This window comes from Sus scrofa, chromosome 6 (genome assembly GCF_054392235.1).
Source record: "Sus scrofa isolate SSC_HxYL_T2T_F1_AM1 chromosome 6, Sscrofa_HxYL_maternal_Yorkshire_Landrace_v2.0, whole genome shotgun sequence".
Classification (NCBI taxonomy): domain Eukaryota; kingdom Metazoa; phylum Chordata; class Mammalia; order Artiodactyla; family Suidae; genus Sus; species Sus scrofa.
The window spans coordinates 46013324-46025792 of record NC_139388.1 but is presented as its reverse complement, the minus strand read 5'-3'; the positions used below and the strand labels follow the sequence as shown (position 1 = coordinate 46025792).

The 12469-nt window shown below is 48.6% G+C and overlaps 1 protein-coding gene across 3 annotated transcripts in view; it reads left to right on the top strand.

Annotated features, from left to right (window-relative positions):
- LOC110261352 (uncharacterized) overlaps window positions 1-12469 on the top strand; it is a 600020-nt gene that overhangs the window by 272428 nt on the left and 315123 nt on the right. The window lies entirely within an intron of this gene.

The following is a 12469-nucleotide window of genomic DNA, read 5'->3' as shown; positions in this document are numbered from 1 at the left end:
CTTCTGATCAGTTTAGGCGGGTTTGACTGCAGAAAGTCAGAAGGGAGGTTAAGATCTGAAAAGTTCAGCCAAATGTTATCAGCCTCAGAGATGTTGCTAAGGGGGAGGCCCCCCAGCCCTTGGCGACCGGAGCCAATAATAGCTGCGATTCGCTGATAGCATCAACGCCTGTCAAAGATCCAGGCGTTTGCGGTTCGTCTGTAAACGCAAACACCTGTATCCAGTCAAGCTATGATGGTTATCCTCTCTTTCTCTGTCATTCCCTTCGGTTCCTTGAAGGGGCTGCCAGGATGTTCTAAGCTGTGAGTTGATTTATAAAGTGAAGGGTCTCTCTGAAACTTTGGCACGGATGGGGAAATTGACTGGAGCACGCCTCTCCTCCAGGGGGTGACGCACCCTTTTGACAACGGTTAGTGAAATTGACAGTCTTCTTTTAATTACATTTTTGAATCCTGTAGCACCAACAGCTGGGGCTGTGGGAAAGGGGGTGTAGGCGGACTTTTATTATCTTGACCGCCCCCCCCCCACCACGAAAGGACACTGGGTACTTGCTGGAGATTTTTCCGCGTGATGAATTAGATCAAAGTGACTAATACATAGTGTCCGTGGAAGCGCTTCAGAACACAGTATATGCATATTTGAGATATTTCCAAGACTGAACAGGCAAGGTCCAAACTGTGAGAGAAACTTCGAGGGTAAGGAGAAGACAGCTTTTGTGTTGACCTCCCTCAGGGGAGGCCTCGCGGGCTTCGAGGCTTTGGTCATCAGCTGTGGTGGCCTGGGGCAGAGAAAAGAGGTGACGGTGTGTTTTTCCCAGGGATCACCCTCTGCCCCTCCATGTGGGTACTTCCTCTCATGGGACATGTGTCTCCTCGGGGAGCTCTGCCCACTTCTGCCAAGAGGGTCCGTATGCCCTCAGGGTCCACGAGACTGAACTTGCCGTCACAAGGTCAAGGTGCAGCTGCCTAGGGCAGGGCAGTCAGCCCACATTGTCCCCCGGTCCATGTGGCCATCTGGATGTGACTCTTTCTTGGGTACATCAGGTCAGTCCTGTTTCCTTATCCTCTATCTCTAGCACCTTGTAGTTTGGGGGGGGGTGTAGGGAGAGGATCAAAAGATTGGGGAATTGGGTCAAGGATGGGCATTTAAGGAGTTCCCCTCATGGCTCAGCAGAAACGAATCCGACTTGTAGCCATGAGGATGCGGGTTCGATCCCTGGCCTTGCTCCATGGGTTGGGGATCTGGCATTGCCGTGAGTTGTGGTGTAGGTTGTAGATGTGGCTTGGATCTGGTGTTGCTGTGGCTGTGGTGCAGGCTGGCAGGTGTAGCTCCAATTTCAATTTGACCCCTAGTCTGGGAATCTCCATATGCTGCGGATGCACCCCTAAAAAAAAGAAAGGCACTTAAGGGTCGTGGGTGAGAGCACTGTCTCTGGAATTAGACCTGAGAAAAGCAGCCGGGTCTCCCACTTGCTGGAACAGCATCCTTCTGCACCTGCAGCATCCTCGTGTAAAATGACGGTACAGGCCAATCCCCAGCTCCCAGTCTTTCCCCGCCCCACAGCTGTCCCCTTTGGTAACCACGTGCACACTGAGGTATATAGAATGATTGGCCAACAGGGACCTGCTGAATAGCACAGGGAACTCTACCCAATATTCTGTGATCCACTCTGTGGGAAAAGAATCTGCAAGAGAAGGGATGTGTGTGCGTGAATGTGTAACTGGATCACAATCTTGTAAATCAATTATACTTGAATAAAACTTTTAAAAAGGAAAAAACCAAAACCAAAACCAAAAAAAAAAAAAAACGATGGTGAAATCAGTGCGAGGCTTATGGGAGGTGATGTCTTAGCCTGAACAATAGAAAAACCAGGTCCACAGAAATGGCACTTTCCTCTGGCTGTGATGAGAGAAGAGCACAGCAACGCGCCTGGCCGTAGGGGGCGCTCCGTGGTGTCTCCTCTGCCTCCTTGTTACTAATCTTGTCCTCCATCTTCCAGCCCAACCCTTCAAACTATGACAAGTCTAGTTTGGAGCTGGGATTCATGGAAGAATTCAGGTGTCCAGCTAACATCAACATAAAGCATAAAGGAAAAACCCAACAGGGATTTCACCCAGAACGTCCAAGTCCAGCTCGCACGCATAGTGCCTTGCGCAGGCGTCTCAGGCTCCCTTGAAAGCCCCGGCGAACAGAATGTGGCCAATCTTATGGCCCATGTCCGTGCCGCAAGCCCATTGGATCAGTGTGAAGGTGCTGGTGATACGCTGGGGTCTGAAAGATTGCAGGTGTCCTGAGTCTCAGGGCTCTTGAGGTGACAAATCCCCAAACTGATTTTTTTCTGGTCTATAACAGCCCAGGTATACTGGTTTCTATACTCTTTTAAAAAAATTATTTTTATTTTTTATGGTTGCATTTGCAGCATATGGAAGTTCCTGGGCCAGGGGTCAAATCAGAACTGCAGCTGCTGGCCTCCGCCACAGCCACGGCAACACCAGATCTGAGCCACATCTGTGGCAATGCCGGATCCTTAACCCACTGAGTGAGGTCAGGGATTGAACCCGCATCCTCACAGAGACCATGTCGGGTTCTTAACCCACTAAGCCACATCAGGAACTCAATTGCTCTAATATGATTTCACTAAACATAGCAAGACTGGGAGATCCTGTTGTGGCGCAGTGGAAGCAAATCTGACTAGTGTCCATGAGGATCTAGATTTGATCCCTGGCCTTGCTCAGTGGGTCGGGGATCTGGTGTTGCTGGGAGCTGTGGTGTAGGTCCCAAGACTCAGCTTGGATCCCGACTTGCTGTGGCTGTGGTGTAGGCTGAGGGCTACAGCTCCGATTGGATCCCAAGCCGGGGAACCTCCGTATGCTGCAAGTTTGGCCGTAAAAAGGAAAAAAAAAAAAAAAGCAAGACTGGATTGGGACCGTGCTCAGGCAACACAGGCTGGGGAGAGGTCACCACTCCACATCACTGCGTGTGTCTGACGGGGACTGGGCTGACCTGGGAAAGCCTGTGGATGGGAACCACTTGCCAGACCTCCGTGGAGGAGGGTCTGTTCCCTGCCCACTGCGTTTCATTCTCCTCGCCCAAGCCCTCATCGTGTCCGGCCTTGGCATCCATGCAGCAGCCTCTGAAAGCCTCGGTCTTTCTGCACAAGGTGGATGTCTTCTCAGTGGACATCCACTCACCTCTGCTCAGATTCCCAAGTGGGACCCATTTTCCACGCCCTGGTGAACCGGCTGCCCTGTCTGCCACGACACAACGGTGCAAAGGTGTTTAATTTGTCATGTGTCGCTACGTTCACGCTAGACTTAAATGTTTGCTTAATGGAGGCGACCAACTTGGCTGTCGGCCTGGGACTTGGTTTTAGCGCTGAAAGTCCTACACCCCGGAAACCCTTCATTTCAGGTAAACCAGGAAGGTTGGCCACCCCAGGTTAAAAAGAAAAGCCTCACACTCCTTCACATTTCGAAGGGGAAAAAATAACAGGAGATAAGAGAAGGGGATGACAGCATAGCTAGGTGCAAAGAATTCAGTGGAACCAGGATTATTTGGGGACAGTTTACAGAACGTGTGGATTGCTCTAGCACAAACGGGTGCCGAAACTCGGCCTCTGTCCACTGTTGTCGAATAGAAACTCAGAGACGGAGTTTCGAGTGGAGGAGAAAAAGATGGCTTTACTGTTTTACCAGGCAAAAGGGAACCACAGTAGGCTAATGCCTTAAAGACCATGCCCCCTTTGGAAGGGATTAGGAGGTGATTTTCTAGTTTGGGGGGTTGAAAATCGGGCTGCAGATAAGGATCAAGGGTAGAGGCAAGCTTGCATTGTTTTTCAAAGCTGGTGTTTAGCGGCCCCAGGACTTGGTTCTGGTGGTCCTCCTTCATCCCAGAGCAAAGAATGATGCATCAAGTAGTTTTTCCATTTTTTTTTGTGGGGGAAGGTTGGTTCTGCAGAAGGGCTCAAAGATATTGTGATGTATATTCTTTGAGGAGGAACCAGGACCCTGCCCCAAAGCTGCACCGTTGTCTCTTGACAGCTCTTCCCTGGTGTCTGCATCTCCTCCCTTCCCTGATGAGCAGCTGCTCTTTGGAACTCAGGGAAGGTCATGGAAGCTGAGGCTTATTCCCTAAAAACAAGACATGGAGGACCCAGAAAGGTTTGTGTGCCCAGGAGCCCCACAGGGCCCTGCTCGCTTACAAAACTAGAGGGAACTTTCTCTCTGACCGTGAGATAGTGAAAAGGGAAATTCTGTTCTGTCCCTTCCCCACCAACCCTTTTAACACACACACTTTTATTTCATATCTAAGACAAATTGAATTCCTTTAGAAATACAGGATTTGAGAGGAAAGAACCAGATTTTTTTTTGTTATAGTTGATTTACAATGTTGTGCCAATTTCTGCTGTACAGCAAAGTGACTCAGTCCTACATATATATATACCTTCTTTTTAAAAATACTATTTTCCATCATGAGAACCAGGAATTTTTTAAGCTGTAAACCTGCCCCATACAGGCAGACAGGCTTGGGTGACAGCTCTGAGAGTCAGCCCTTTAGGGATGAGAGAGGGGGGCGTTTGACTCAGGCTGGTGCCCCTACTGGGACAGCCAAAATGAGGCAGCCTCAGGAGGAGAGGCTGCATCCAGGTGGCGGGGTACCCTAGACAGAAGCTGGGGACACCCCAGACTTAGGAGAGCTAATAAAATGAAGGCACCATTATAGAGAGAAGCAGCCCGATTCATGCCTCAACTTTCATTATTCGAATCTTTCAATGAATACCAGCTTCTAAAGTGAATGTGTAGATAGAGTAATTAAAACATCATTAATATTTATGCTGTAGTTGATGAAGAATTCTCTTGTTTTTTTTTTTTTTTATTTTCCAAGCCGACTCTCCAGGGAATCTCGGGGGGGGGGGGCAGGCCATGAAGATGTGCAGTGCGGGTGACCCTGCAGGGGTGGCCACCTTGATCTTGGGTCCATGACTGCTGTGGTTACCTGCTCCCAGGGGCTCCCCCAAGGATGTCATCTTTCACATGAAAGTGGAATTCACAGTTGCTGCACACCAGCGCCTCATTCTGACAGCGAAACCCCAGTCACCTTGGAAGGGGGGTGGGGTGGGCGGTGACTTCCACGGCGGCAGAAAGCCCACGGCTCAGCTCTCCAGAACCCGTCTCCTTAAGAACTGACCTTTGAGGCTGTGTGCTCTGTAGTAGCTCCAGCTCTGCTTGGTTAAACATGGAAAAATGTTCCTCTGGATAGAACCAACTCCCCATTTATTTCAGAGCATCCTGTCTCTGACGTCATGCCACCCGGTTTATGGCCTCGTGGCCCTGGGTTTCGACTTGAGTAATGCCTGCTGGTGCACGAGGCACCGCCTCTGTAACCACAAGGAAGGGGCCCGCATCCCAGCCGAGTCTCCCAGGCATCTGCTGGGAAGTTGCTGCCTTTGTGCCAGAAAGGATGAATGTTTTCCATACTTCTCACCAAAGGAAAAGGGTTACACGACGAAGGTTAACACAACAATCTTCTCTTATTACCATGATTTATGTGTGCATAACTTCGGCAGGGGAATGTCATCCAGGAGGCTTTTAATTGGCAGACTTCGGGGACCACAGAGGGAGATGACAGAGTGAGCTCTGGAGAAATGAGTGTCGGCTGCCACTCCCGGCTCATCCCTTCGGAGGAGGTCTAGATAAATCTCGGGGGGGAAGGCAGTCAACTTTTAAACTTTTTATTAACCTGATCTCTGCTAATGAAATCCGAAGAGGAGGAGATGATCTCCTCCTTCAGATGATCTGGGTCTCGTGATGCGGCAAATGACTGCCTAGGGTTCTTGAGCCCACGACGCACCAGTCCTCTGGCAGTTTTCATTCGAAGACAACAATACCGCAATTTGCAGTGATTATGACTTCAGTGAGTCACTGGGTCTCGTCTTGCCACACAGGATATGATCATGCATTTTTAGGAATGTCAAAAAACATCTTTTCTTTTGTGCATATATTCTAAGCCTTTGGAGAAAGGCATGGTTTGGAAAGAGAAGCGTGGCTGCCTCCCTGCACTGGGATGCAATTCGGAGGAGGGTCTTTACCCACTGGGTGGGGGCAGCGGGGGTGGGGGGGGTGGTGCTAGCTCACTGGGGGGTGGGCATGCGCCGAACTGGAGAGGGATTTCTTAGACAGCCCTGTTCTAATCTGGGCATCACTTTGAAGAACGCTGTAGGATTTCCCGTGGTGGCTCCCATGAGGATACGGGTTCAATCCCGGGCCTCGCCTAGCGGGTTAAGGGTCCGGCATTCCCACAAGCTGCGGCAGTAGGTTGCAGATGCAGCTTGAATCTGGTATTGCCAAGATTCAAGGAAAAAAGAAAGAAAGAAAGAAAGAAAAAAGAACGCTGCAGTCTTTCTAAAATTCTGATCAATGTCTCTGGAAACATCTGTGCTTATATGCATGGGCCTTTCTAGGCATTAAAATCCAGCCCCTGTGATAAGGTGGTTCCCAGACTGTGGGCCAAGCTTCTTCAGGGGCCACTGGGCTTTTGAAAGAGGAGTGGAAATGTATAAACTTGTATTTATTTTCTAAATCAGGGCTGGCCAAAGACACAATGTCTTCACATTGGGCTCCCCTGGAAACCCACCCCTCTGTAGGATTCACAGGGTGTTTATTTGAGTGGTGGACTGAGGACTCATTGGTGGGAAGGGCTGAGGAAGGGAGGTGTGTAGTGAGTTTTATGTATCCACTTGGCTGGGCTACCATGCCCAGATATTTGGTCAAACATTATTCTGGATGATTGCGAGAGTGGTTTTCGAATGAGATTAGCATTTAACTGGTGGACTCAGAGTAAAGCAGAGAATAGGTGTGAAAGCCTACTGGGATTGTGGATGGACCTCGTTCAATCAGTTGAAGACCTGCACAGGAGAAAGACTGACCGCCTCCCTCCCCCTACCCCCGTCCCAAGTAAGAGGGATGCTGCCAGGAAATGGCCTTTGAACTTGAACAGCAGCATTGGCTCTTCCCTGGGTCTCCAGCCTGCCAGTCTGCCCTGCAGATTTTGAACTTGAGCCACCTCATGATAGCGTGAGCCACCTCCTTAAGATGGATCTGTGTATGCACACACATCCTAGTGGTTCTGTTTCTCTGAGAACCCTGACTCATAAAGGAAGTCTTTATGTCCTTATCCCATCTGCCCTGGGGGGAAGTGAAGAAAGAGGATACTGGGGTGTAAAAAATATTTCTGCTCTGGGCAGTTGAGGCTCAATCAGCTGGGAATTCTGGGAGGGTATTCAAACAAGCCTCAGCGGTGTTTCAGCTGAGTGGAGAGGTGGATGGGAGATTAATTCACCAATTCCTACCTGCCATTGGCATTAACTCCCTGGCATGTGCTTGTAGCAGAACGCCCTTGGCATATGTACTAGAAGGGTAAGTGCCAAGGAATATGATGGGGCCCTGACCCACATACAAAGACTCCCGTGTTAGGGTCTATAAAACGTTATCTTCAAAAAAACTTTCTCCTTCAAAAATGATAAGAGTGTACATTTCGTGGTGATGGGGGTTCTGCAATGCAGGGTGGCCAGGAATGTGTTACAGGCTATGTCTTTATTTTTCTCTTTTTGCTTTTTAGGGCCACAACCTGCAGCATATGGAAGTTCCCAGACTAGGGGTTGAATCGGAGCTGCAGCTGCTGGCCTACATCACAGCCACAGCAACAGCAGATCCCAGCCCCATCTGCGATCTGCACCACAGCTCGCAGCAATACCAGATCCTTAGCCCATTGAGTGAGGCCAGGGATCGATCCCACATCCTCATGGATACAAAGTCAGGTCCTTAACCCACTGAACCACAATGGGAACTCCAGGCCAAGTCTTTAGAATAGGACGTAGTCCATGTGCAACTTTGCCGTGGCCTAACTTGCCGTGGTTTAGCGGGGTCCAGCACAAGTGGCGTGGCCAGTGCACCCTTGATGCGACTGAGTTGGGTAGAGAGACTGAGAGGTTCTATTGAGGACTCCTCCACACACCTGCCCCATATGTGGATCCATAGAGGACTTAGACTTTGTGCTGGCTATACCTGCTGACACCAGGGTGCATGTCCTGGAGGACAAAATTCATTGTTTGAAGTGGGTACTTAGTTTCTTCTTTGCAGGCAAACTCTTTACTTTGCTGTTAATTTCTGAGCACCTGCAACTAAACTAACTTAGCATCTCTAGTCTTTCAAACTGTTCCCTTGTCATTTTTTTTTTTTTTTCCCCAGCAGCAGCTCTTCCATCCTTCCTTTCTGCTCTGATTCTTCCCTTCCGCTCTTGGAATAGTCCATTCCTTTTTCCTTGGAAGGCTCTCTCCATCCTTACAGCTTTGGCCGTTGTTGTTATTTGAGAGGAAGGTGAGCTTGCTAGCCCTCGCTTTACATCAATAAATGCTTTTGCTGAAAGCTTAGATGTTTTAGAGATCTACCATGCAGAAGGTAGGCTGTTTGCCTGCCTGCCTCTCTGGGGTAATGGCTATACCCTACTTACCCGTGAAACACTTGAACTAGCTCATACAAAAGAGGTGGTAAAAAGCACCCAGAGTAATAATTTCCCATGTTTAATGACTGGTGTGCCTACAGGACCGCCATTCTCTGCCTCCACCAGCTCCAAAGGGTGCCATCTTTTTATAATCTTGTAGGCTGGGGGAAAACGTCCTTTAAAAATCCAAGTGTTTTGGGTGTTCCATGGGCCCTTGTTTTCCTTTTGTAAAAACCCATGTGTCCGTGGGGCACATGTGCCACTACTCACAAGGTGACAGCAGTGATCAGAAACATAATTTTCAATATTTATGATTGAAAATGTAATTTAGAAATGAAAGAAAGGGCACTTGTTCCTCCTTAACTTGAAGTGAAATCATTGTTTTGAGACATGTTCTTTATACCGTTAATCTGGCCAGTGTAATTTACCATGCCGTGGCTGAATTGTAAGTCTGGCGCTCTATTCATCAAGCAAGATGAATATTTGTGCAAGATGCATATGAATGAGTAGGTGTTGTGTGGTGCCAGGGTGACTTGATTTCAAAAATCTGGGGAAGGCTGCCTGGGCAGGTGTTCCGTGATTTCAATATAGAGCAGGTGCTGCCTCCAGGGAGCAGGTTCAGTGAAGAGGTCAGCAGCTGAACTGACCATAAGTGGGCCTCCCCTCAGGCCTCTGGGTTCTCCTCCCACCCAGACTGTGAGGCATGGCTGCCGCTAGCCTCTTTGGACTTGGTCAGAGGTCGTTAACACACTTGAGAGAGAAAACCCAGGGCTGGTTGAGGTAGGCAGTCTGCCCTGTGCTCTCTCTCTGGGGGTTTAACTTTTTGTTTTGAAGGAATTTAAGACTCACCACAAGCTGTAATAATACCGCAGAGATTTCCTGTGGATGGATCCTTTGCAGATTCCACCCTTGACCATATCTTATGTGATTCTCAAACTAGGAATTGATGTTGGCACATACTATTAATGAACTATAGACCTTACTTGAATGACATATGTAGGTTTTAAAAAATTGAACTGGTGGGGTTCCCTCTGTGGCACAACAGGATGCAGGTTCCATCCCCAGCCTGGCACAATGGGTTAAAGGATCTGGCGTTGCCACCACTGTGGCTCAGATCTGATCCCTGGCCCGGGAACGCCATATGCCATGGGGTAGCCAAAAAAGAAAAAAAAGATTGAATTCATTGCCAGCATCTCACATTTGGGTGATGTTTGCAGGAGTAAGATTTGTTCAGACTGAGCCCGGGTACTGCAGGGAACCATCCTGCAAAAGCTCACGGAGGAGCACGTGCTCAGTAATTTGCTGCGGACCTCACCCCTCTGCGCGGACATTCACCCTATTTGCTTTGGTCGTTGACTCTACCTGCCGCTTCACTGTAGGCATTTGCATTTGAGACCCCTGTAATAATTACTGCAAGCTCTGCCCTGGTCTGCTGCCGGCTGAGATGCATTCCTGGGTAGGAGGGCTTCTCTTTCAAAGGGTGGCAGCCTCTGAGCCAGAGGAATACTGTTTTCAGTGGGGTGGGGACTTTCTCCCCACACACAGATGGCGTGGATGGTAGGAGCACTCATTGCTCATGGGGAGGTGCTCCAGAGGCAGAGTCTGTGCTTGGGGCCAAACTACAGAAGCATAGCATTTTTTTTTTTTGTCTTTTTGGGGCTGCACTTGTGGCATATGGAGGTTTCCAGGCTAGGGGTTGGATCAGATCTGTAGCTGCCGACCTACACCACAGCCACGGCAACACCAGATTTGAGCCACATCTGAAATCTACACCACAGCTCACAGCAATGCAGGATCCTTAACCCAGTGAGCGAGGTCAGGGATCAAACCCGAGTCCTCATGGATACTAGTTGGGTTTGTTAACCTCTGAGCCACAACAGGAAGTCCAAGCATAGCAGTTTTATTTAAAGCTTCTGGTATTGCTGGGGGAAAGCGCACATTCTGGGTGTTAGCAGCATCCTTCCTCGTTTGCACTAGCTCTCTGCCAGCTGTGTGTTTTGTGGTACATGGTTATCATTTTACAAAGCAGTGCAGTGGACTTAGAGGCAGACACATCCTCTCCCATTTCTCCTGTGATGGCATTTAATCCATGATCAAAATAAGCATTAGGGGAGTTCCCTGGTGGCCTCGCGGTTAAAGGACCTAGTGTTGTCACTGCTGTGGCTTGGGTTACTTCTGTGGCTTGGGTTTGATCCCTGGCCTGGGAACTTCCGCATGCTGTGGGTATGGCCAAAAAAATAATAAGCATTAGATCTTAGTCTCAAGGTTACTTTCTCATCTTTCCCAGGGCAGGGTAGATGGAAGATTTGATGGAGGTACCAGTTGAACTGAAACCTCTGAGACACTGTCCCCAGAGATGTGTCAGCAAAGATGAGGGCTTTGTAAATATGGGGGGCTTGTCTCTTCACCCAAATTAAATTCAGCAAAATGCCTCTGCATGCCCACTGTGTGTGTAGGTACTGGGGTGGTGACAGGTGGATGAGACAGCCGTCTTTGAGGAGCTCTCGGTGCTCCGGGAAAGTGCCCTCTCCATCACTAACGAGACCAATGCCAGAGTGCACTGGGTGCTCTTTGACCAGAGTGGGCTGGAGAAGCGCATGATGAAAATGGCCTGACATCAGAAGCTGGGGCAAGGTACCCACCCTTTGTATCATAAAGAAGAGCGACAAAAGCTGCAGGTCTTTTCTGGAAGGTTATGGGGGGGCGGGGAGTGGCTGTGGAAACGGTGTGTGGGGGGGTGGCGGTGGAGGGTGGAAGTGGAGGAGGAAACAAAACGAACACCTGGAAAGAAGGACACCCAGAATCTCCTTAAGAGCGCCCCTCTCTCCGTAGAGCTGCTGTTTCTCCCTGGCCTCGCAGTGCTGGAGGATTAGTTCTGGATTCTCTTAGTAATTAATAGCATTTAAGTTCCAGGGCAGTCAGTTTTGATTAAGCAAACATTAAATTAATCCAATCTGCAAACACTTACTCTCTAAGCACTACTGGGAGAGGCGGGGAGAGGCGACTGGATGGACAGAAGGATGCAGCCTCATTGGGTTGCCAGGCACCTCCGAGTAGTTACAGCTGGATCAATACGGCTCCTAGAGCTATAATAAAATGGCTTCGACATGCTCATCGGTGGCTGCGAACACAGTATACACATTGATTTCCTGGCCTGATATAACCCATTTACCTATTCAGCTCCTCCGTTCAGGAAGGTGGAAGGGTCCCAAGGCCCAAGGGAGCAATGATGCTTGTAAGTAGGTTAGCAAATGCTTGGGAAATGTCTTAATCGGCTGCACGGCTCGTTCTCCAGGAAGACGCGTTTCTTTGTGAGAGAAAAGGCCTCCTTAAAATCTTACTGGCTTCATCCAGGGAAACACTGGAAGTTGGGGCTGTTGCCTTTTCTGCTCATCCAGGATTTGCCCTTATTGTGTGTACGGATTCAGGGTCGGAACGATTGTCTTAGCTTCCTGGTGTGTAAGGGGCTCAAGTACAAGATCATTCTAGGCACGTCTTTGACTCTGACTTAGGTGAACTGGGGGGAATCTCAGAGAACATTGGCCGGGATGGCTCACACAGGAAGCGCATCTTCCTGCATCTACTTTTGCTCTCCCGTATAGTCTTAAAAGAAAGAGAACCTGTTTCAATATAAATGAATGAGAGTAGCATGGTATAATCACAGTTAGGGCTCATTGCATTTTTTTTTTTTAATTTTTAGAGGCGTTTTTAAAACAATTATTCCTTTATTTCTTTTTAAAAGTATAATTGATCTACAATGTTGTGTCAATTTTAGCTGTACACCATAGTGAGCCAGTCATATATATATACATATACATATATATGTATATATATATACTATATATATATATATATTTATATATTCTTTTTCTCATACTATCGTCCATCATGGTCTATCCCAGGGGATTGGACATAGTTCCCATGCTATCAGCAGGACCTCATGGCTTATCCATTCTAAATGTAATAGTTT